We start from the raw sequence: 24,907 nt of genomic DNA, 5'->3' as shown, positions 1-24,907 counted from the left end.
CCCCAGCAGTGCAGGGGCAGCCTCCACCAGGCCCCCACCCATGTCTCCCACCACCCCCACCCCCCAGCAGTGCAGGGGCACCCTCCACCAGGCCCCCACTCATGTCTCCCACCACCCCCACCCCCCTGCCACCATGGGCAGCCCCCACCAGGCCCCCACTCATGTCTCCCACCACCCCCACCCCCCTGCCACCATGGGCAGCCTCCACCAGGCCCCCACCCATGTCTCCCACCACCCCCACCCCCCAGCCACCAGGGGCACCCTCCACCAGGCCCCCACTCATGTCTCCCACCACCCCCACCCCCCAGCAGTGCAGGGGCAGCCTCCACCAGGCCCCCAACCATGTCTTCCACCACCCCCACCCCCCAGCCACCAGGGGCACCCTCCACCAGGCCCCCACTCATGTCTCCCACCACCCCCACCCCCCTGCCACCATGGGCAGCCCCCACCAGGCCCCCACTCATGTCTCCCACCACCCCCACCCCCGAATCATGTCTCCCACCACCCCCACCCCCCAGCAGTGCAGGGGCAGCCTCCACCAGGCCCCCACCCATATCTCCCACCACCCCCACCCCCCAGCAGTGCAGGGGCACCCTCCACCAGGCCCCCACCCATGTCTCCCACCACCCCAACCCCCCAGCCACCACGGGCACCCTCCACCAGGCCCCCACTCATGTCTCCCACCACCCCCACTCCCCTGCCACCATGGGCAGCCCCCACCAGGCCCCCACTCATGTCTCCCACCACCCCCACCCCCCAGCAGTGCAGGGGCACCCTCCACCAGGCCCCCACTCATGTCTCCCACCACCCCCACCCCCCAGCAGTGCAGGGGCACCCTCCACCAGGCCCCCACCCATGTCTCCCACCACCCCAACCCCCCAGCCACCAGGGGCACCCTCCACCAGGCCCCCACTCATGTCTCCCACCACCCCTCCCCCCTGCCACCATGGGCAGCCCCAACCAGGCCCCCACTCATGTCTCCCACCACCCCCACCCTCCAGCAGTGCAGGGGCACCCTCCACCAGGCCCCCACCCATGTCTCCCACCACCCCCACCCCCCAGCAGTGCAGGGGCACCCTCCACCAGGCCCCCACTCATGTCTCCCACCACCCCACCCCTCTGCCACCATGGGCAGCCTCCACCAGGCCCCCACTCATGTCTCCCACCACCCCCACGCCCCAGCAGTGCAGGGGCACCCTCCACCAGGCCCCCACTCATGTCTACCCCCACCCCCACCCCCCTGCCACCATGGCCACCCTCCATCAGGCCCCCACCCATGTCTCCCACCACCCCCACCCCCCAGCAGTGCAGGGGCAGCCTCCACCAGGCCCCCACTCATGTCTACCCCCACCCCCACCCCCCTGCCACCATGGCCACCCTCCACCAGGCCCCCATTCATGTCTACCCCCACCCCCCTGCCACCATGGGCAGCCCCCACCAGGCCCCCACTCATGTCTCCCACCACCCCCACCCCCAGCCACCAGGGGCACCCTCCACCAGGCCCCCACTCATGTCTCCCACCACCCCCAGCCCCCTGCCACCATGGGCAGCCCCCACCAGGCCCCCACTGATGTCTCCCACCACCCCCACCCCCCAGCAGTGCAGGGGCACCCTCCACCAGGCCCCCACTCATGTCTCCCACCACCCCCACCCCCAAGCCACCAGGGGCACCCTCCACCAGGGCCCCACTCATGTCTCCCACCACCCCCATCCCCCAGCAGTGCAGGGGCAGCCTCCACCAGGCCCCAACCCATGTCTCCCACCGCCCCCACACCCCAGCAGTGCAGGGGCACCCTCCACCAGGCCCCCACTCATGTCTACCACCACCCCCACCCCCCAGCCACCATGGCCACCCTCCACCAGGCCCCCACTCATGTCTACCCCCACCCCACCCCCCTGCCACCATGGGCAGCCCCCACCAGGCCCCCACTCATGTCTCCCACCACCCCCACCCCCCAGCAGTGCAGGGGCACCCTCCACCAGGCCCCCACTCATGTCTCCCACCACCCCCACCCCCCAGCAGTGCAGGGGCACCCTCCACCAGGCCCCCACCCATGTCTCCCACCACCCCCACCCCCCAGCCACCAGGGGCACCCTCCACCAGGTCCTCACAATCCCCAATCATGTGCGTAATGGTCAGCCTCCACAGCCAAAAAGCCCTACCAAGTAACCCATTCACCCACATGGAAATGGAAATTACATGTTACATCCCCAATGTACATGAAGCTAATGAACCCATGTCCGTCACACACAATGGTTGCAATTGAATGGGAAAACACCCAACATGACATGCATGAAACCAATGAGATGATACCACACAGTGAAGTATGAAAACAAAATTGTATTGAAAAAAATAAAGAATGCTAAAGAAAGGAAACAAACTACAATGGGAATGAGAAAAAATAAGCTGCATGTCCGTATAAAAAAAAAAAACTGCAAATCAGAATCCAAAAAAATGTCGTCCAAAGTCAAATGTAAAAAAAATTCTATGCAATAAAGAACTATGTAAAAAACTACCAAGGGTCCATGAGCCCAACTGAACAAAGGAAACTTACTAAAAAACCTAACTAAAAATCAACTATATACAAAAAGTGGAGCAGTGTCCGTCGACTCCAAATCATAATAAGAAACAAAGGAAACCTAAAACTAAAGAACTATATACAAAGGCGGCGGGCAAGTCCAGCGGCTCACTCCGTGGTGTCCCGGGCCAGGGCATCATCGAACTCCTGTTCGATGTCCCGGAGGCAGTCCAGTTCCATGGCCCCGAGGGTCCGCAGGGACGACGCCGTGTCCTCCTCCAACCCCCTGCGGATTGCCTCGAGGCACTCGGCCCGCCTCAGGGCCCTCCGCATGGAGTTCTCCGCCCTGACCATTGTGAGCCGCGCCTCTTCCGCCCGCCGCCGCTCCGCACCTATGGCGTGGCCCAACCGCTGCCACACGGAAGACACTCTTTATCCTGGGTCCCCCTGCCCTCCAGCCGATGCCTGCCCCTCCGATGTCGAAAGCCCCGAGCCTTCATGTCTCCCACCATGTTGCTGATGCTGCTCTGCCTCTGCCCGTGCACTGCCTCCTGCTGCCTGCACATCCTCCGCCGGCTGGGGTGCAGTTGTTGATGTGGCCACCCCTGCTGGACCTCCGACTCCCGACTGTGGCAGGGATGCCTCCTCCACCAGCCTGGCCGCACCGTCAGAGGCAGCTCCACAGGGCACCCAGGTGACTGATGGGTGGGAAGATGGCACAGAGGACGACTGGCGCGTAGGGGGTCCAGTTGAGGAGGGGGTCGGAGCAAGCCCCATCAGACGGAGGAATCCGGCCTGGGTGACCTGTCCCAGCAGGCTGACGTGGTCAACGAGCCATTCGAGATGATGTGCAGTCTCTCCATGAAAAGACTGCAGGTCACCTCGCATGGCCCGTTGACGCAACACCACACCAGCCAGGACAGGCTCAACCCGGACCTGGATGGCCACGTCCGCAGGCAGAGGAAGGCCAGTTGACGTCAGCTCATCCCCTGCCTGAAAACGGGTCTGGACGTAGGCATCCCTGCTGGTGCAAGATGATGCAGGGACAGGATCGGGGACAGGATTGCACACAGGCACCACCGCGGCGGCCTGTGCTGCCTCCTGTCCCTGGTCCTGCATTGCACCACTAGCACCAGTGGGATCCCCACCTCCAGACCCCGTCTCTGGTGCTTGCACGGCCTCCTCCTCCACCAAACCCCCCACCAACCTGGATGACTCCGTGCCATCTTCCCCTGTTGGGCCCTGTGGGGTCCCAGCTGCCCCTTCTGCTGCCGAGGAGTCCAACTGCAACCTCCGCCTCTTGGACCTCCCCCTGGCAGCTGCGGCCTGGGACGCGGCACCGGACTCCTCACTCCCCGACGAGATGACAACACGGGAGGGGAGCCGGGCCTTGCGTCTCCGGCTGGCGGTCGGATCCCCGCCGCTGTGCTCCACAGCACCTTCTCCGCCCTCTTCATCAGTTGACGCTGCAGACAGGGAGAAACAAAACACAGGCATCAGGGCACTGTACAATTGACACATACACACATGACAGTTGCACATGAGTGGCATTGGCAAACCTCAGACATGTCATCACAATCCCCAACACACATGTCATTGCAACTCGCACACATGAGCCATACCACAGCCATATCGCAACTGCCAGCACCATCCCTACACATACAACAGCATCAGCTGCCAAAGGGGAGCCAGACATCACATGCAACACAGGAAGTGCACCACACATGTACACACACCACCACACTTGCATGCATGTGTACACCTCTGCCAAGTGTCACACTGTTCAGACGGGCATCCATGTCACATCTGCCAATCAGGCTTCCACATACCGCTGTCACATGCATCCATGTTGCATCACTGTTGCACCCTTGTCAAATACACACACATGCACATGTACACAGTGCTCATACATGCAGCCGAAAACAACATACATGCGTGACATCACGGACATGTCTACTTACATACACATTCATCCAAACATGTGTGCACGCACAACTGCATTTGCCATGCAAGCCTACACACACAAGCACCATCCATGTCTCACACATTACAGCCCTCGCATGTGTCAGCCCCACGGCCCTGTACACCCCCACCCATACTCGACCCCATACAAACAGATGTGCAACCTGCACAATACCGAATAATCACCACACGCACTGCTCACAATCAGGATGCATGTACACTCACCGCTCGACTCCAGACGGGTCTGCTTCTCTAGGACCTGGACGTGGAGCGCTGGGGATATGCGTTCCAGGACCCCCATCTGTTCTTCCGACAAGTGGCCCCGGCGCCCCTTGGCATCCGCTGCCTTCAAGAGGCGCCAGGCCTTGTTCAGGGTCCTGGACCTGAAGTCCTCCCAGCGCTTCCTGACATGTTGTGAGTCCCGGACTGCCACCCCCTCCGCGTTGATGGCAGTCACGATGTCAGTCCAGATCCGAGTCCGTCCTTCCTTGTCGGCGCGGGAACTTCCGAAGAGGGCATCATACTGCCCCAGGACTTGCTCCACCAGGACACCAACTTCGGTGGCACTGAAGCTGGTGCCCCTCTGCCTCTCTGGCCGGGGGTTGTCAGTGGTCACAGATGGTGTTTGCCCCGACATGACAACCCCAGAGGCAGGAGTGGGTGGGCAACTGGGTCCTGGGGCTGGGCTGTGGAGCGATGGAATTCCAGTCGGGAGTCTTCGGTTCCAGCAGGGGTGGTCACAGCAACAGCACCCCTGGCTGATGTGCAGGCAGCAAATGGCAGTGCACGTGGGCAGCAGGCAGTCAGGCAGCAGCAGATGGCAGGTGGGAGCGTGCTCGGGGCTCTGGGGGGCAGTAGTTCGGCCTTCTGGGCAGGAGCGTGGTCTTCCGTGTGCTTACGCGTGGCCAGCTTGGTACGGAGTGATTTGGCACGTGAAAATCCTGCACGTCAGCGTGAAAATCGAGGCAAGGCCCTTAGCGCGTAAGCGCGTCAGCACGCATGCGCGATTCTATTGGACCAAAGGCCCTCAGCGCGTAAACGCGTCAGCACGCATAAGCGATTCTATTGGACCAAAGGCCCTCAGCGCGTAAACGCGTCAGCATGCATACGCGATTCTATTGGACCAAAGGCCCTCAGCGCGTAAACGCGTCTGTGACGTGACCCGCACGGGTGTTTCCCACACAGCACGTGATGACAGAGCACACGTGGAAAGACTGCACGTCAGAGTGTCATCGCGTGTAATTGGACAGCACGTCAGAGTGTCATCGCGTGTAATTGGACAAAAGTGCGTGTACACGCGATTGGCCTATGTACGTGTATATCAGGGGTGCGCGGACACTTACACACGCAAGTACGTCAGCGCACCTGTGTCCCGGGGTGCGCGGGAATTTCCACACGCTATTGGACTGGGTACTGGATTTCAGGGGTGCGCGGGTCACACGCTCGCCTACAACACGCGCAACGCATTAATTTGCACGCTAACAAAATAACAAGCTCAGACCCAGGATGAACATTCCGTTCCTAGCAGCAGTGGGCGTGGCCTACCAAAGGAGGAGGAGGAGGATAGTCAGGGCCAGAATATTCACACCCAGAACCAGCCTTTTCGGGATGACTGATGACCAGGTGCATGGGAGGTACAGGTTTCCACCACACATTATACTGGACCTGGTGAGTGAGTGGGAGGATGACCTCACATAACCCACCCTGTGCTCCCAAGCACTCAGCCCCCTGGAGAAGGTCCTCAATGTACTGCACTTCTCAGCCACTGGATCATTTCAGCGGACAAGTGCCATTGTGGGTGGTGTATCACAGGCCACCCAGTCACGCTGCCTACACCAGGTCTTGAACATCATCACTACACGCCCATCAGTCCGCAGGCACATATACCTGCCCAGAACACCTGCAGAAAGGCATGCTGCCGCCCTGGATTTTTACGCTGTGGCACGATTCCCCAAAGTGCTAGGTGCCATCGACTGCACCCATGTGGCTCTACGTCCCCCCAGGGCATCTGAGCACATCTATAGGAACCGCAAGCACTGGCATTCCATCAACGTGCAGGTAGTATGTAATGCCAAGGGAATCATCACCTCAGTATATGCCAACTATCCCGGGTCAACCCACGACAGCTTCATTTACCGAATGTCCACCCTAAGCCGGGACCTAGAAGCTGGGCGGCATGGCGATACATGGCTGCTTGGTGAGTATGAATGCCACTGCACATGCATGCATGTCAGATACTGAGCAAGGTCACAACCCCACCAATGATACCAATCACCACCTCCACAGGGGACAGTGCCTACCCTCTCAGCCCCCACATGATGACGCCAATTCGGAACCCCACCACGCCACCCCAGGAAAGATATAACACAGCCCACATTACAACACGGGGCATAGTGGAGCGCACATTCGGAGTGCTAAAGTCACGCTTTCGCTCCCTTGACCGTTCTGGCGGGCAGCTGTTGTACGCTCCCCCAGTAGTGTGCAGGATCATAGTGGCAGCATGTGTCCTGCACAACGTTGCAACACGCCGGGGCCTGGCCGTGGACATGGTGGTGGCCCCACATCCCCAACCACATGCACAGCCGCTGCGCATGGGAGGGGAAAGGGAACGGGGGGAGGCAGCCCGTACACAGCTAGTGGCTAATTACTTCACATAGAAATCACACCCCTGTGGAGTGCACACTGCCCTGGCACATTCCATCTGACAATCAATGATGACTCAACCTGACACTGATCCTGAATGTCTGGAGAATGAACCGTGAAAACCATATCAGCCTGAGATTGTTCACCTGGAAGTCTCACAATGTGTGCATCCCTACCCACACAGACACCACCAATGCAGTTTTGTGAAGTAACACATTCAAGCAGCTAAAATGAATACCCACTTGCAAAATGCAACAAGAGGACAGTGCCATGTCAGCCAACCCATCCCCAGCACCGCCACAGGACACACCGTGCCATGTCATGCTATTTGCAGGTAAACAAAGTAATCCCCACAACATGACACTAGTGTCCCAATGTAGAGTGTCCCTAATTGAAACTTGCAACACCTGAAATGCTCACAGTAATGCAGGACCAACAACAAACTTGAGCAGGTACTACCATTAACATGACATCACAAATGTTATATATCAGTAGTCTCACCACCTGGAAATGCCTGCACTCCCACCACTACCAACTGTGCAGTGTTGGCGCCATGTAGAGTTGTAGGTGCACTGCTGCCAACATGGACCCCATCTCCAGACTAGAGGGCCTTGTGTAGACATGAGGAAGGGACCTGCAAATTGGGAGGTAGACACAGATGATGAGTTACACATCAATGCAACATGCAGTGTACAACACAACAGCAATATGCACTAGGAATGTATACACAGTATTGACTAGACTACCCACACATGTAGTGGGAGTCCAATGTCACCATGTACGTCAATGTCACTTGGGCACACCCTTTGCAAGCCCATGGAAACGGGAAGCAGGAGGGGTGTGTGTGACTCAAACCCAAGCATCTGAACCAAATACATGACAAGCCTGCATGTGCCCAGCCACAATGCTGCGTATGCCCACAGGAACCACGGAAAGCAACAAATTGTCCCAAAAAAATTGGGAAAAGTTATTTAGAAATTAAAAATAAAAATAAAAATAAAAATAAAAAATAAAAATAAAAATTAAAAATCAAAAATGGCCATTGATGGGCCCGGGGGGGTTTGGGAGGCCACCCAGGAGGTCCGAGGACAGGGTGCACACCAAAACCCACCTGTGTGGGTCCTGGGAAAAAAAACACCTCCATGGGCTCATGGCCCACACGGCTGCCCTATTGTGGGAGTATCACTGCTGTCGCTATTATCACCCTGTGCAGCTGCATCCGGAGGTGGTTGCACTATGGGAGGCAGCCCACGCAAGGCCCTAGTCTGCTCCTCCATGGCTGCAAGCATGCGGGTGTGGTAGGTCTGGTTCTGGAGGATGAGTGTGCGGAGGTCCCCATGCAACAACTCACGGGATGCCCGGACCTCCACCCTCGTTGCCTGCATCTCAGCTGAGAGCGTACGGGTGAGACGCTCCAGCTGCTGTTCTGTCCTTTGTTGTGTTGAAGCCTCAAGCTCAACAAGAGTCGTCCTGAGTTGTAAGGAGCTCCTGCCTCAGGGCTTCCCTGTGGGCCTGGGACTCAATGGAGATGGCCTCCTGCAGAGTCGCCAGTGCGGCCCGCCTGTCCCTGTTGGACCCCAACATGTCCTCCCTGTGTGACTGGCAGATGGAGTCGGTTGCCTGCTCTAGTCGCTCCATCAACCTTTCAGGGGGGACAATGGAAGTGGCCACCCTATCCATGGCCTGAGCCATCATCTCGGATGATGCTGCCTGTTGTGTTGCCATACCGTAAAGGGATTGCTCCCATGCGGTATTGCCAGGTGGCGTACGGCCACCACGTCGGCGGGCACCACACCTGTCTGGGGCAAGGCGAACTGCGCCTTGCTGTGCCGGCACTGCCTGAGGCTGCAGGACTGCATTGCCCCTCTGATCTGCTGGCCCAGGAACAGGATCAGATGTCGCGGAGTGTGACCCTGCATCTGTAACCACCAAAGGCGTAGCTGCCAACACTGACATCCCCATTGAGGGTTCTGACCCTGGTGCAGGTGGGTGGGACAGAACAGAATCCCTCCCTGGAACACTCACCTGCGACGGGACGTAGGTCTCATCCGAATCAACACCTGAGTACAGCTCGGGGGAGGTGCAGCCAGAGACACCCCTTGAGAGCACGACCTGCAGCACTTGTGGGTTCTCACCCACCACCACACCACGTCCCTCACTGGTGGTTGGTCGGCTCTCGGACCCCTCCTGGGTCTGCACCATCTCCACAACCCCAGCAGTATCAGGTGCGTCTTCCCCTGCAAAGACATAAAAACAAAGAAATCGAAACAGGCATTAGCACCATGGCACACAATGAGGGCTGAGAAGCAAGAGAACCAGTACTTGATTGACACATGTCCCACATGACTAAAACCCTCCCATGCATGCACCCTCACTGCATATGAAGGGCAGGCAAATGGCACACACTGATGACACCAAGATGGAAGATGAACACATTTTCTGCATGCTGCCTGGCAGTGGCATCACACATTGGCCTGTGATTGCCAGGTGAAACACACATGCCATCACACAGATGGCATGTACCATTGCTATTGAGTGAAGATGGAGAGGAGGGCAGCACCTATTCATTCAGTCCAGTTCCCGCATGTAATAGATTTTCTAATTCTAACAAGTCAGATTTTTCACCTGGAGCTGCCAGTCTGAAATGGTCCAATTGCACAGGGACATGTGTGAACAAATGATATCCAGGTAACAAAGTCACTCCACTTTACCATAGCCATGTCAGACATGTGACTAGTGGACTGCGACATGCCTAGTAAAGGTGGTGGAATGCAAACAATCTGACTGAATGAACAGTGAAAAATAAGCAACAATGTTGTGGCAAGGTGACACTTCAAGGGCAACTGGCGTGCAGTTGGGCTAGATGTCTACTGTTGGCAGAAGGGATACTGCTATGGCCAAATGCAGCTGCGCAGGATGTATTGCATGAAGCACATGGCTGAACCATACGACTCAGGCGCACACACTCTCACCTGGCACACAAACAGAAGCCCTCACACACACACCATGCACATGGATGACACACACATGCATGTGCACTCACCGGACAATGCCTCGTAATCAGCCAGATCTCCCACGCCTTGGATCTGTTCCTCCGTGACGTAGGTCCCAGCGACTGACTCATGTGGAGTGAGTTCCATGTCTACTACTGGAGACCCACCTCCAGTCACTAGAGTTGCGGCATGACTTGAGGCCAGCTTACTCTTTGCCCTGCGCTTTAGGTCATTCCAGCGCTTATAGCAATCATTGGCTGTGCGCCTCACGATTCCAAGGGCACTTACGATGTCTGCAACGGTCTGCCAGTGTGCCTGGCGTTGTGCAGGTGTGGTCTTGGATCCTGCAAGAATGACCATCTCGTTGTCATGTGCGGACACATACTCGACAAGTGCATTCAGTTCGTCATCCGTGAAGCTGGGCTTCCTGGACGGGCCGGACTGTGTAGCCGTGTCTGGGGCATCAGCCTGTGCCGGACGAGCACTCTTCCTCTTCCGCTTGGAAGGTGGTGGTGATCCTGAGTGTCCTGTGCCGCTCTGGACACTAGGGGCAGGAGCCCTGGTGGACTCTGTATGAGGAGTGTCGGATTGCACACTCAGCATGGGAGTTGGTGCAGGCATTGGCTCTAGTGTGATGGTGTCAGGGGGAATGACAGCAGCATGGACTAGGACCGACACTGTCCTGGCTGGGTGTGTGAGGGCTGGGGTGGATGGAGCCGCAGCTGCCCCTGCAGCCTCTCCGCCCTGCCTACTTGGTGCAGATGACCTTGCTGCCCCAGATGTACGTGGCATGGTGACATCAACGTGCACCAGCGCACGTGTCATAGGCCTGCTGACCTGGAAGTCAGCCATGGAGTCAGCCAGGTCTGGTGCCACAATGGGCTGGTCCAACAAGGGCTGAGCATGGATGCTGTCAGCCACATCAGCCTCAACGGGAGGGGGGGGGATTATGGGTGCCCTTGACTGGTCCTCCACACATGGGGGACAGGCTCACCCTGCAAGTAACAACCACGTCCCCTACCGGATCCACCACGGCCACCACTTGTGGCTCTTCCACCTTTGCCACCCTTACGGAATCCTCGCCTCCCAGCCATGGCACTGATGTGAATGTGCGTATGGGAGTGGCTGTAAACTATTGTCCTGGGCAATTGGGGGTCAAAGGGGTTGGGTACCAGATGGTAATTGTACCCTAGTGCTCTTGCAAGGCTGATTGTAACCCCTGGGGAAAGATGACGGGTCACGCTACGCACAGGAGCCCCAAAAAAGGGAGATGACGTGCACGCAACCCCTCCTAGACCACGTGTGCAGAAAGAAAACCCTGCACTACGCTGTGGCACCCAGTAACACAAGAATGAACGTATGCGTGTCACACGCAGCCTAGAATGACCTCTGAAGGGGTAGGCTACACACTGGGCAAGCACAGATGTTAGATACGTGCGTGACTCACCGTCTGCCAGGTAAAAGAGCGTGAAAAAGGAGCACGTTTGGTTGGCAACACCCCCGCCAAAAGAAGATTTGTACGCTGTCTGAGGAGACAGGACAACAGTAGAAGGGAACACTGTTTGAGGGAACAGGCCCAGGTAAACCAGTAAAAGAGAAAAAAGAGAAAAAGCTGTCAGAGGTAACAGGGAATACGAACTTGAAACGCCGTGAAGTAAATCGCGTGTGAAACGACAAGAAGTACAGAATTCACCCACTCGCTCTCCACGAAAAGCACGTACAAGGAAATGGTGTTCTACCCATACCTTTTATACAGGCCCACACTTCCAGCGTCACTTACGCGGCGTGTACGCGCTAGGGCCATTTCCACCAATTACACGCTTTGTCACTTATGCGTGTAGGGACATTTCCACCAATTACACGCTTTGTCACTTCTGCGTGTAGGGCCATTTCCACCAATCACACGCGATGAGACTCTGACGTGCTGTCCAATTACACGCAATGACACTCTGATGTGCAGTCTTTCCACGTGTGCTCTGTCATCACGTGCTGTGTGGGAAACACCCGTGCGGGTCATGTCACAGACGCGCTTACGCGCTGAGGGCCTTTGGTCCAATAGAATCGCGTATGCGTGCTGACGAGTTTACGCGCTAAGGGCCTTTCCTCGATTTTCACGCTGACGTGCAGGATTTTCACGTGCCAAATCACTCCGTACCAAGCTGGCCACGCGTAAGCACACGGAAGACCACGCTCCTGCCCAGAAGGCAGAACTACTGCCCCCCAGAGCCCCGAGCACGCTCCCACCTGCCATCTGCTGCTGCCTGACTGCCTGCTGCCCACGTGCACTGCCATTTGCTGCCTGCACATCAGCCAGGGGTGCTGTTGCTGTGACCACCCCTGCTGGAACCGAAGACTCCCGACTGGAATTCCATCGCTCCACAGCCCAGCCCCAGGACCCAGTTGCCCACCCACTCCTGCCTCTGGGGTTGTCATGTCGGGGCAAACACCATCTGTGACCACTGACAACCCCCGGCCAGAGAGGCAGAGGGGCACCAGCTTCAGTGCCACCGAAGTTGGTGTCCTGGTGGAGCAAGTCCTGGGGCAGTATGATGCCCTCTTCGGAAGTTCCCGCGCCGACAGGGAAGGACGGACTCGGATCTGGACTGACATCGTGACTGCCATCAACGCGGAGGGGGTGGCAGTCCGGGACTCACAACATGTCAGGAAGCGCTGGGAGGACTTCAGGTCCAGGACCCTGAACAAGGCCCGGCGCCTATTGAAGGAAGCGGATGCCAAGGGGCGCCGGGGCTACTTGTCGGAAGAACAGATGGGGGTCCTGGAACGCATATCCCCAGCGCTCCATGTCCAGGTCCTAGAGGAGCAGACCCGTCTGGAGTCGAGCGGTGAGTGTACATGCATCCTGATTGTGAGCAGTGCGTGTGGTGATTATTCGGTATTGTGCAGGTTGCACATCTGTTTGTATGGGGTCGAGTATGGGTGGGGGTGTACAGGGCCGTGGGGCTGACACATGCGAGGGCTGTAATGTGTGAGACATGGATGGTGCTTGTGTGTGTAGGCTTGCATGGCAAATGCAGTTGTGCGTGCACACATGTTTGGATGAATGTGTATGTAAGTAGACATGTCCGTGATGTCACGCATGTATGTTGTTTTCGGCTGCATGTATGAGCATTGTGTACATGTGCATGTGTGTGTATTTGACAAGGGTGCAACAGTGATGCAACATGGATGCATGTGACAGCGGTATGTGGAAGCCTGATTGGCAGTTGTGACATGGATGCCCGTCTGAACAGTGCGACACTTGGCAGAGGTGTACACATGCATGCAAGTGTGGTGGTGTGTGTACATGTGTGGTGCACTTCCTGTGTTGCATGTGATGTCTGGCTCCCCTTTGGCTGCTGATGCTGTTGTATGTGTAGGGATGGTGCTGGCAGTTGCAATATGGCTGTGGTATGGCTTATGTGTGCGAGTTGCAATGACATGTGTGTTGGGGATTGTGATGACATGTCTGAGGTTTGCCAATGCCACTCATGTGCAACTGTCATGTGTGTATGTGTCCATTGTACAGTGCCCTGATGCCTGTGTTTTGTTTCTCCCTGTCTGCAGCGTCAACTGCTGAAGAGGGCGGAGAAGGTGCTGTGGAGCACAGCGGCGGGGATCCGACCGCCAGCCGGAGACGCAAGGCCCTGCTCCCCTCCCGTGTTGTCATCTCGTCGGGGAGTGAGGAGTCCGGTGCCGCGTCCCAGGCCGCAGCTGCCGGGGGGAGGTCCAAGAGGCGGAGGTTGCAGTTGGACTCCTCGGCAGCAGAAGGGGCAGCTGGGACCCCACAGGGCCCAACAGGGGAAGATGGCACGGAGTCATCCAGGTTGGTGGGGGGTTTGGTGGAGGAGGAGGCCGTGCAAGCACCAGAGACGGGGTCTGGAGGTGGGGATCCCACTGGTGCTAGTGGTGCAGTGCAGGACCAGGGACAGGAGGCAGCACAGGCCGCCGCGGAGGTGCCTGTGTGCAATCCTGTCCCCGATCCTGTCCCTGCATCATCTTGCACCAGCAGGGATGCCTACGTCCAGACCCGTTTTCAGGCAGGGGATGAGCTGACGTCAACTGGCCTTCCTCTGCCTGCGGACGTGGCCATCCAGGTCCGGGTTGAGCCTGTCCTGGCTGGTGTGGCGTTGCGTCAACGGGCCATGCGAGGTGACCTGCAGTCTTTTCATGGAGAGACTGCACGTCATCTCGAATGGCTCATTGACCACGTCAGCCTGCTGGGACAGGTCACCCAGGCCGGATTCCTCCGTCTGATGGGGCTTGCTCCGACCCCCTCCTCAACTGGACCCCCTACGCGCCAGTCGTCCTCTGTGCCATCTTCCCACCCATCATTCACCTGGGTGCCCTGTGGAGCTGCCTCTGACGGTGCGGCCAGGCTGGTGGAGGAGGCATCCCTGCCACAGTCGGGAGTCGGAGGTCCAGCAGGGGTGGCCACATCAACAACTGCACCTCAGCCGGCGGAGGATGTGCAGGCAGCAGGAGGCAGTGCACGGGCAGAGGCAGAGAAGCAGCAGCAACATGGTGGGAGACATGAAGGCTCGGGGCTTTCGACATCGGAGGGGCAGGCATCGGCCGGAGGGCAGGGGGACTCAGGACTGAGAGTGTCTTCCGTGTGGCAGCGGTTGGGCCACGCCATAGGTGCGGAGCGGCGGCAGGCGGAAGAGGCGCGGCTCACACTGGTCAGGGCGGAGAACTCCATGCGGAGGGCCCTGAGGCGGGCGGAGTGCCTCGAGGCAATCCGCAGGGGGTTGGAGGAGGACACGGCGTCGTCCCTGCGGACCCTCGGGGCCATGGAACTGGACCGCCTCCGGGACATCGAACAGGAGTTCGATGATGCCCTGGCCCGGGACACCACGGAGTGAGCCGCTGGACTTGCCCGCCGCCTTTGTATATAGTTCTTTAGTTTTAGGTTTCCTTTGTTTCTTATTATGATTTGGAGTCGACGGACACTGCTCCACTTTTTGTATATAGTTGATTTTTAGTTAGGTTTTTTAGTAGGTTTCCTTTGTTCAGTTGGGCTCATGGACCCTTGGTAGTTTTTTACATAGTTCTTTATTGCATAGAATTTTTTTTACATTTGACTTTGGACGACATTTTTTTGGATTCTGATTTGCAGTTTTTTTTTTTTATACGGACATGCAGCTTATTTTTTCTCATTCCCATTGTAGTTTGTTTCCTTTCTTTAGCATTCTTTATTTTTTCAATACAATTTTGTTTTCATACTTCACTGTGTGGTATCATCTCATTGGTTTCATGCATGTCATGTTGGGTGTTTTCCCATTCAATTGCAACCATTGTGTGTGACGGACATGGGTTCATTAGCTTCATGTACATTGGGGGTGTAACATGTAATTTCCATTTCCATGTGGGTGAATGGGTTACTTGGTAGGGCTTTTTGGCTGTGGAGGCTGACCATTACGCACATGATTGGGGATTGTGAGGACCTGGTGGAGGGTGCCCCTGGTGGCTGGGGGGTGGCGGTGGTGGGAGACATGGGTGGGGGCCTGATGGAGGGTGCCCCTGCACTGCTGGGGGGTGGGGGTGGTGGGAGACATGGGTGGGGGCCTGGTGGAGGCTGCCCCTGCACTGCTGGGGGGTGGGGGTGGTGGGAGACATGAGTGGGGGCCTGGTGGAGGGTGCCCCTGCACTGCTGGGGGGTGGGGGTGGTGGGAGACATGAGTGGGGGCCTGGTGGGGGCTGCCCATGGTGGCAGGGGGGTGGGGGTGGTGGGAGACATGAGTGGGGGCCTGGTGGAGGGGCCCCTGGTGGCTGGGGGGTGGGGGTGGTGGGAGACATGAGTGGGGGCCTGGTGGGGGCTGCCCATGGTGGCAGGGGGGTGGGGGTGGGGGTAGACATGAGTGGGGGCCTGGTGGAGGGTGCCCCTGCACTGCTGGGGGGTGGGGGTGGTGGGAGACATGAGTGGGGCCTGGTGGGGGCTGCCCATGGTGGCAGGGGGGCGGGGGTGGTGGGAGACATGAGTTGGACATGAGTGGGGGCCTGCTGGCAGGTGCCCCACAGTGCCGGGGGGTGGGGGTGGTGGGAGACATGCATTGTTGATCAGTAGTGCAAGGTGACATGTGGGTTGGCTGGGGGGCATGCCCATGGTGGATGGGCTGCCTGCGGGACATGAGCAGGGGTGCAGGGTAGTCCCCCGTGGTGTGGGCTGCCTGCAGGGGCCATGGAGGTTGTGGAGCGTACACCTGGGAGGACCCACACGGCCAATTCACTTGTGGTACTCCCCAGAACCCCTGAAATACACATACCCTGCTGAAATCGCGTGTGGAACTTCCCGCGCACCCCTGAAATACACCTACCCTGCTCGCACTGGGCCATTCGCGTGTGGAACTTCCCGCGCACCCCTGCAATACACGTAGCCTGATGAAATCGCGTGTGGAACTTCCCGCGCACCCCTGAAATACACATACCCTGCTGAAATCGCGTGTGGAAATTCCCGCGCACCCCTGAAATACACGTACCCTGCTCGCACTGGGCCAATCGCGTGTGGAACTTCCCGCGCACCCCTGAAATACACGTACCCTGATGAAATCGCGTGTGGAACTTCCCGCGCACCCCTGAAATACACATACCCTGCTGAAATTGCGTGTGGGAATTCCCGCGCACCCCTGAAATACACATACCCTGCTCGCACTGGGCCAATCGCGTGTGGAACTTCCTGCGCACCCCTGAAATACACGTACCCTGATGAAATCGCGTGTGGAACTTCCCGCGCACCCCTGAAATACACATACCCTGCTGTAATCGCGTGTGGAACTTCCCGCGCACCCCTGAAATACACGTACCCTGCTTGCACGGGGCCATTCGCGTGTGGAACTTCCCGCGCACCCCTGAAATACACATACCCTGCTGAAATCGCGTGTGGAAATTCCCGCGCACCCCTGAAATACACGTACCCTGCTCGCACTGGGCCAATCGCGTGTGGAACTTCCCGCGCACCCCTGAAATACACGTACCCTGATGAAATTGCGTGTGGAACTTCCCGCGCACCCCTGAAATACACATACCCTGCTGAAATCGCGTGTGGGAATTCCCGCGCACCCCTGAAATACACATACCCTGCTCGCACTGGGCCAATCGCGTGTGGAACTTCCTGCGCACCACTGAAATACACGTACCCTGATGAAATCGCGTGTGGAACTTCCCGCGCACCCCTGAAATACACATACCCTGCTGTAATCGCGTGTGGAACTTCCCGCGCACCCCTGAAATACACATACCCTGCTTGCACGGGGCCATTCGCGTGTGGAACTTCCCGCGCACCCCTGAAATACACGTACCCTGCTCGCACTGTGCCAATCGCGTGTGGAACTTCCCGCGCACCCCTGAAATACACGTACCCTGATGAAATCGCGTGTGGAACTTTCCGCGCACCCCTGAAATACACATACCCTGCTGAAGTCGCGTGTGGAACTTCCCGCGCACCCCTGATATACACGTACCCTGCTTGCACGAGGCGAATCGCGTGTGGAACTTCCCGCGCACCCCTGAAATACACGTACCCTGCTTGCACGGGGCCATTCGCATGTGGAACTTCCCGCGCACCCCTGAAATACACGTACCCTGCTCGCACTGGGCCAATCGCGTGTGGAACTTCCCGCGCACCCCTGAAATACACGTACCCTGATGAAATCGCGTGTGGAACTTCCCGCGCACCCCTGAAATACACATACCCTGCTGAAATCGCCTGTGGAACTTCCCGCGCACCCCTGAAATACACGTACCCTGCTTGCACGGGGCCAATCGAGTGTGGAACTTCCCGCGCACCCCTGAAATACACGTACCCTGCTTGCACGGGGCCATTCGCGTGTGGAACTTCCCGTGCACCCCTGAAATACACATACCCTGCTGAAATCGCGTGTGGAACTTCCCGCGCACACGTGAAATCCACGTACACGGCCAAATCGCGTGTGGAACTTCCTGCGCACCCCTGAAATACACGTACCCTGCTTGCACGGGGCCATTCGCGTGTGGAACTTCCCACGCACACCTGAAATACACATACCCTGCTGAAATCGCGTGTGGAACTTCCCGCGCACCCCTGAAATACACGTACCCTGCTTGCACGGGGCCAATCGCGTGTGGAACTTCCCACGCACCCCTGAAATACACGTACCCTGATGAAATCGCGTGTGGAACTTCCCGCGCACCCATGAAATACACATACCCTGCTGAAATCGCGTGTGGAACTTCCCGCGCACACGTGAAATCCACGTACACGGCCAAATCGCGTGTGGAACTTCCCGCGCACCCCTGAAATCCACGTACCCGGCCAAATCGCGTGTGAGACTTCCCGCGCATCCCGGTATACACTCACACGTATTTTTTGTCAGTGGGTGTCCGTGTTTGTGGGTACCCCTTTGCACGTCATTTGTCCTGGAGGGCCACAGTATAGGACATTCATCATGGCAGTATATAGGTGCTATTTGTTGGCGCACCTTTTGGTGCACATTTCTTACAGCCGCAGAGACGCTACCGCCTGCTTTCTTGTGGCGGTCGTGTTTGTGCCTGTGCGCTGGTTTGAGTGTGCGCTTTTTTGCCATATTCTATTCCATGAATACGTGTTGTAGGCGAGCGTGTGGGCGTTCCGCGCACTTGTGCCCTGTACTTCCCCCGTGACACCCACGTTTTGGCAAGTTGTTCCCCATTCCGAGTGTTACGCCCGTGTTCCGCCTACTTTTGTTGCGTGCGCCGCGCTATGTGCGATTTTCGCTGTGGCCTGTGCGATTTTCTCTGTGACCTGGCGCACGCAGTTAGATGGCATGTGCGCCAACGTGCGCCGTGCACTTTTTTATCGCACATCCGCTGGTTTTCTCGCGCACGGCCTTCCATGAATCGATGTGCGCTGCTTTTCGTGCGATTTTCGCACTTGCACTGCGATTTTCGCTATTCCACTGCGATTCGCACGTTTTTGCCCACTTGCGCCGCGCTAATTATTCCATGAATCGGCCTGTATGTGTTGTGCATGTTGGAAGGAGCACAAGTCTAACATACAATCAACAATATTCAGTCATCGGTTGCAAGTAATTTAGGCCTTAGTACGCTGCCAGATTTCTCCAAAAACATTATCGTGGGAGTACTATTGAATGACAATTTTTCTCAATCCAGTGAGCCAGTCTTCGACTCATTTCTTCTTTGATTTATTTCCACACTCAAAAAATAATTCTTTAGCAACTGCTCTAGGCTTCTAGGAGATGGGTTTGTCCTAATGCAAAAGCAGAGGTTACAGACCCACGGCTTTCAGCTGGAAGCCAGATATCGGGCTCAAACTTGAAATATATGTTGTCCAGAAGCCATGACACAATTCCACCAACATATTGCGAAATGTACCCAACGCTTTTTCAGAAGACTAAGAATGTGAGGCTATGCAACTTCACCTCTTAATTTTAACTATATTTAAACATTCCACATTTCTGAAAGAAAACCAGTTCTTGAGTATATTTATGTTCTTATCAAAGCTATCCATTAGTGCCTCTTTGCATATACATCCTTCAAGACAACATGCATATCCTCTTCCCATAACATCTAACGAGCAATATGCTCTTCAAAACTCGCCATCAGGGTCCATACAGAACTTTGATGCAGACCCTGGCATAGTGCAGAATAGCTTAATGAATTGTGGTAACTTATGTTCCTAAATATACACTATGCAATCAATGAACACGAAATGCAATCATTTAGTTAGTTATGCACACACCAATCTGTTTTTTCTTTCTTTCAATTTCTGCTTCTTTTATGCTTTTTCGAAATAGTTTTTTTATCACTTCAAAATGTAGGTACCCCCATACCAACCCTTGCCCATCCACTTTTGATATTAACCCTTTCTCGTTCCTCCACGTATATTCTGGGGACATTTTGAAAGAGGATTTTGAAATCCATTCTTACAGTCGGGGAGTTTTTGCTCTTTTGTGTACTTTTCTCCTCAAAACCTCTTACTCCCAGAAAATCAAGCATTTTAAAAAGTAATGACAATCCCAGTGAATCTAAGATAGCTGGTATTGTTAAAATATTTAGTGTACTTGTCTTAGTTGTCCATGTACACCTTGACCATTGTATCTAGCTGTACAGACCAAACCACTTCCTTCTCACCGTTCCTCAATCCCCTTGTGCCCCCTCCTGCTTCCGTTCCTTCCAGCTCCTTGCCCCCCTGCACTGGAACTCCTTACCTCTCCCTATTCGCTCTATTCCTTCCTTTTCCTCATTCCGCACATCCCTTAAATCTCTCCTTCTCCATCCTGCGCCATGAAACCCCTCCCCCTCCTTGCTCCCCCTCCTTCCTTCCTCTTTCCTCTTGATCATCTCCTTCCCCTCTCCCTCCTCCCCACTCTCTCCCTTTACCCCTTCCCTTCCCTCCCCCTTCTCCTCCTCACCCCTCAATCTCCCTCTCAGATCTACTGCTCAGCTCTCCCTCTTCCTTCCAGATTAATTGCTCTTCTCACTGTTTTATTGGACTGTTTGATTATTGTAACTTGCTTCTACTGTTATTGTTTTATGTATTATGTTGTTAAAATGTTCAGCGCTTTGGTGTAAGGCTCTATATAAACAAAATAAATACAAATACAAACCCTCTGCCAGTCCCTGCCACTGCAATCTCTCCCGCAACCCCTGCAGCTCAGCGCTCCGAATTTTAATATAAATACCCCAAACCTAATATGACAGGCCGGAAACGTCCTAAATGACCAATAATAAATGACAGAATATGGGATATGGCCGAATTTCGGCAGTCCGAAAATTCGGAACAGCCGAAAAGTTCGACCAGATCACGCATCCGGTGCCAACCCCCCCAAAAAAAGGAAATGGACCCATGTGGCGCTGGTTTTCGATCACAGAAGTGTAAGGGAACAGGCGTTGCAGGGACACTGCGAGTCAGTGGCCGCAAGGTTAGTAGGGGTTTGAGGGTGTGGGTGGTGTGGTGGGGGTGTGGGTGGGGCAGGGGCCAAATTGGAAATGTTCAGGGGAGAAAAGACCAAAGGTTATTTCAGAAAAATAATCTTCAGTCTTTTCTCCCTCGAACATTTGGATCTCTGGCTTTCAACCCCGATCGGACAGGCCTATACTATACTGCTAGTTTCCATTCTTGCAGGGATAATTTCTTATTTCTCCTCTGAATATATGATCTCTGATTCTACATTTGGTGTCCTAATCCTTGTCTTACTGTACAAGCATATTTGCAACATTAGTGAACATTTTTGTGAGCACCAACACTAGTCTTCTCTAGTGGCCTAATAATATGTGAGGTAACCAAACCGCGTGCCTAACCTCCTTTGTGTGGGATACAGACAGTACCAACACTTTTTGCCCATATGGTACGTTTATGTGTTTGGAGATCAACTTGGAGACATTTTGCAAAAATCTATTTACTTCTGGGGTCAGCCAAGTCGGGCGTCAAAGACCATTTATTGCATGTTAAATGTTTGTTTGGTACCCAACCTCCTTTGTTGGAGAATAAGTTCCATGGTCCAGGTTTGTCATTTGCTTCTGGGCGTCGCCTGAATGACTCTTGCATTCCCACTCTTGCCAATGCCATGTGCAGTCATGGCCTCTGCATAAGTCTGGGCCTTTGGGACACTCTATGCACACTGTTATGTGTGACCCTCTCAAGTGTGTTGCCCTTTTAAAATGGTGTGTCCCTCCCAAGTGTATTGCCCTTTTAATATGGTATATTTTAATATGGTATATTTTAATTTTAATATTCATGCACGTGCCTCAGAACGACTGCAGACACCAAGAATGGATCTGTTGTCTCGTCTCTAACTTTGGGCCTGCAGGCCTACACCATGTGATTACGGTTCTGCAGCCCTGGCCTGCAGACCCACACCATTTGACCACGGTCCTGCAGGTCCCTGCTTGTCTGGGCACCTCAGATCAGCCTGATGCCCTGGGTCCAGCCTAGGCACCATCCATCTAGGATGCTCCCAGCATCCATGGTGTCCATGGCCCACCAGGTTCCTGCCCTGCAACCACTGTGAGACTGGGTAACCCCGGCAATCCCAACAGGATGCTGGCCCCCTGGCACCTGTGAGGCTGGCCGTATGCTCACAGCCGGCCACACAATAATGGCGATGAGGGAGGAGGACCCCGGCGGTGTTGCCGCCTGCCCAATGGGGAATAGAGGTAAGCGACATACACCGCTGCATGGAAAAATTGAATGCGGCATCCATCGCCATGAAAAGGAGGGAGAGGATGCCCCAACACCCTGCTGGCAACGTCACCCCGACCGCGGCCCTCAACAATACACACTAGAGGGTGCAGAAAAAAGGTACTGATGGCTCTGGATTTGTCTGAAACCTACCATTAATTCTTCTGAAACACTTTTCCACATACTATACACGAAAACACAAATGACAAAAGAAATGTTTTCATTTTTGAGAAAAAGGTCCGTATGTGGAGCTTTTTGCAAGATGCAAACATTTTCACAAACAGCTGAGGTTTGGTTGGAGTATCACTTCTGCCTCTGTGTTATTCTAGTTATCTAGCTTGGTCCGGACCACTGTGTGGATTCTGTCAAGGAAATCACGTGAGACTGCTTCAGTAACTTTAACTAGTAGCCAATGTGCCAACTCCAGAAGAAAAAAAGGAAAACACTTAAGATGCACAATTGTGAGTGAATGTGTGCAAGGAAAGCTGGGAAGAAATCACAAGTAATTACTTACACAATTTATAACTTGCTTTTTGATACACCCATGGTAACCATATGGGGAACTTTGTTTTTAGAAAGTGTCCGACTTGAGCCGAGTAGGAGGTCAATATTTCTGAGTTTCAGCTTGCTTTCAGAACCAGGATCTTTTTCTTTTTTTTTTTTTTTATAAAGCTTGTTTATTTGTTTTTAGTCAAGATACAAAAGAACATCAAGACCTTTACAAATTTTTCATATTTCGACTTGTCTCATTTGTTAACTTAACAGATTCCAATTTGCCAATTAAAAAAAAAAAAAAAAAAAAAAGAGTCATAGGTAGTCACATAGTACAAAAAAAAACCAAAAAAAAACACAAGCTTAAAATCACACATACAATACAAATACAGGAAGCAATAATAACAGAAAAAGAGGATCAACAGTCCTACAATAACGTGGTCACTACTTACAGAGCACCTTTACAACAAGGCAGAACCTATTCATATACATGTGGAAACGATTCGACGGCATTACCTTATAGTCTGTAAGGTGTTAGCCTATTCAAACTGTGTCAATTCAGACTTGATGGACTTTACAAGTCTTGTAATTTTGATTATTGAGGTATTTGTCACACGCCACATGCATTTAATCCAAATCCATTCTCTACCTTTAATCGTATTTGCCTCTTCAAATGATTCTATCATTCTAGAGCGCGTAGTTTCAAAGTGAGTACAGTATAAAAAAAGATGTTTAAGAGACTCTACTGTTTGCTTGCAGAAGCGCCATATTACACATGTATCACCCGCAACTTGCTTAAACCAGTGCTTTTGTCTGACCCTTGTATGTAACAAGTCAAGTCTAAACCTCATAAAAGTTTGACGGACCTTGGGGCAGGGACATAAGATTAAATACGGCATGCGTGGTACTTGTTTGTGCACAAATTCATAGTACTCTCCGAAAGAAGAGTAACTAGCAGTCTTCGTGCACGTGTCCACCCAATCAAATTGAAACACTTTCTTTTTGATTTTTTCCTGAAAGAGCTCTAGGTCCTCGTATGGTAGATTGATCTTTTCCATAATCCCTAACATGCGTTTTTTGAAATGCAATATGGAGAGTGGATTATTATTCAACATCATAATATGTAATTCTGTATATAATGAGTTTCTAGGCGGATATAAGACTTTCGCAAAGTTTACCAGTAATCTCCAATTGTATTTGGCAGATAAAGCGTTCAAACCCAATTCATGTCTGACAATCGCGTTTGGGATGGATGAAGGTAGACCAAGGGTATAATTCCACATCTGCCCTTGCAATTGATCTAATAATGGACCCAAATCACAAAGATATAACTCCACCCCATACAGCAATATTGCCTTTACTTTTTGTAGGTAGAATTCTAGCAGGGGTGTTAATGAGAATTTACAGATCTTATATTGTAACACCTTCATTTGACATTTTAGAGTATTTGCCTTGATGGTAAGAATTTCTTTGATTCTTTTAAACGACATATTTTTTGTTAGAATAAGACCAAGATAAGGAAATTCCATAGCTATCATGATCGGGGCATCGTCTACTCTCCATGTGAAATGACGTTCCCTTTTTTTGTTCCCAAAAACTATTATGTTAGATTTTTGGGGATTCACCCGCAAGTTGTTATTCTACAATAGCCCATAAAGCTTGCTAGTTTTTGTTGCAGCCCCGCCTGTGTGCGGTCAAAGAGCAAAATGTTGTCCACATATGCAAGCCAAGACAAGGAGAGCGAACCAATGCGAATCGGAAAAGATTTTTCCTCGTCCCAGATCTCATTGATCCCTGCGAGATAAAAGTTGAAGAGAATCGCTGCGAGATTACAACCTTGCTTCACCCCTATCCAAGAAGGTATTGCTTGCGTAAGGGATCCTAACCTGTCAATTCTTACTTTAAAGTTTGTTTGGTAATGTAGCATTTCTATCAGTATACTGAGATGTTGAGGTATCTTAGCTCGTTGGAGTATTTCCCATAGCTTTCCTCTAATTACGCAATCGAAAGCCGCTTTTAGGTCTAAGGATGCTACACAAACAAGTGTATTGTCAGGGCATGTCGCGTGTGCAATAATATGAGCCAAAATACTTGCGTTGAGCGGAGTACCCATCCCTTTACGGAAACCCACTTGAGAGGCACAC

Source organism: Ambystoma mexicanum, chromosome 8 (genome assembly GCF_040938575.1).
Source record: "Ambystoma mexicanum isolate Mex_15411 chromosome 8, UKY_AmexF1_1, whole genome shotgun sequence".
Lineage (NCBI taxonomy): Eukaryota > Metazoa > Chordata > Amphibia > Caudata > Ambystomatidae > Ambystoma > Ambystoma mexicanum.
The sequence above is the reverse complement of the archived record's forward strand: the minus strand, read 5'-3'. Positions refer to the sequence as shown.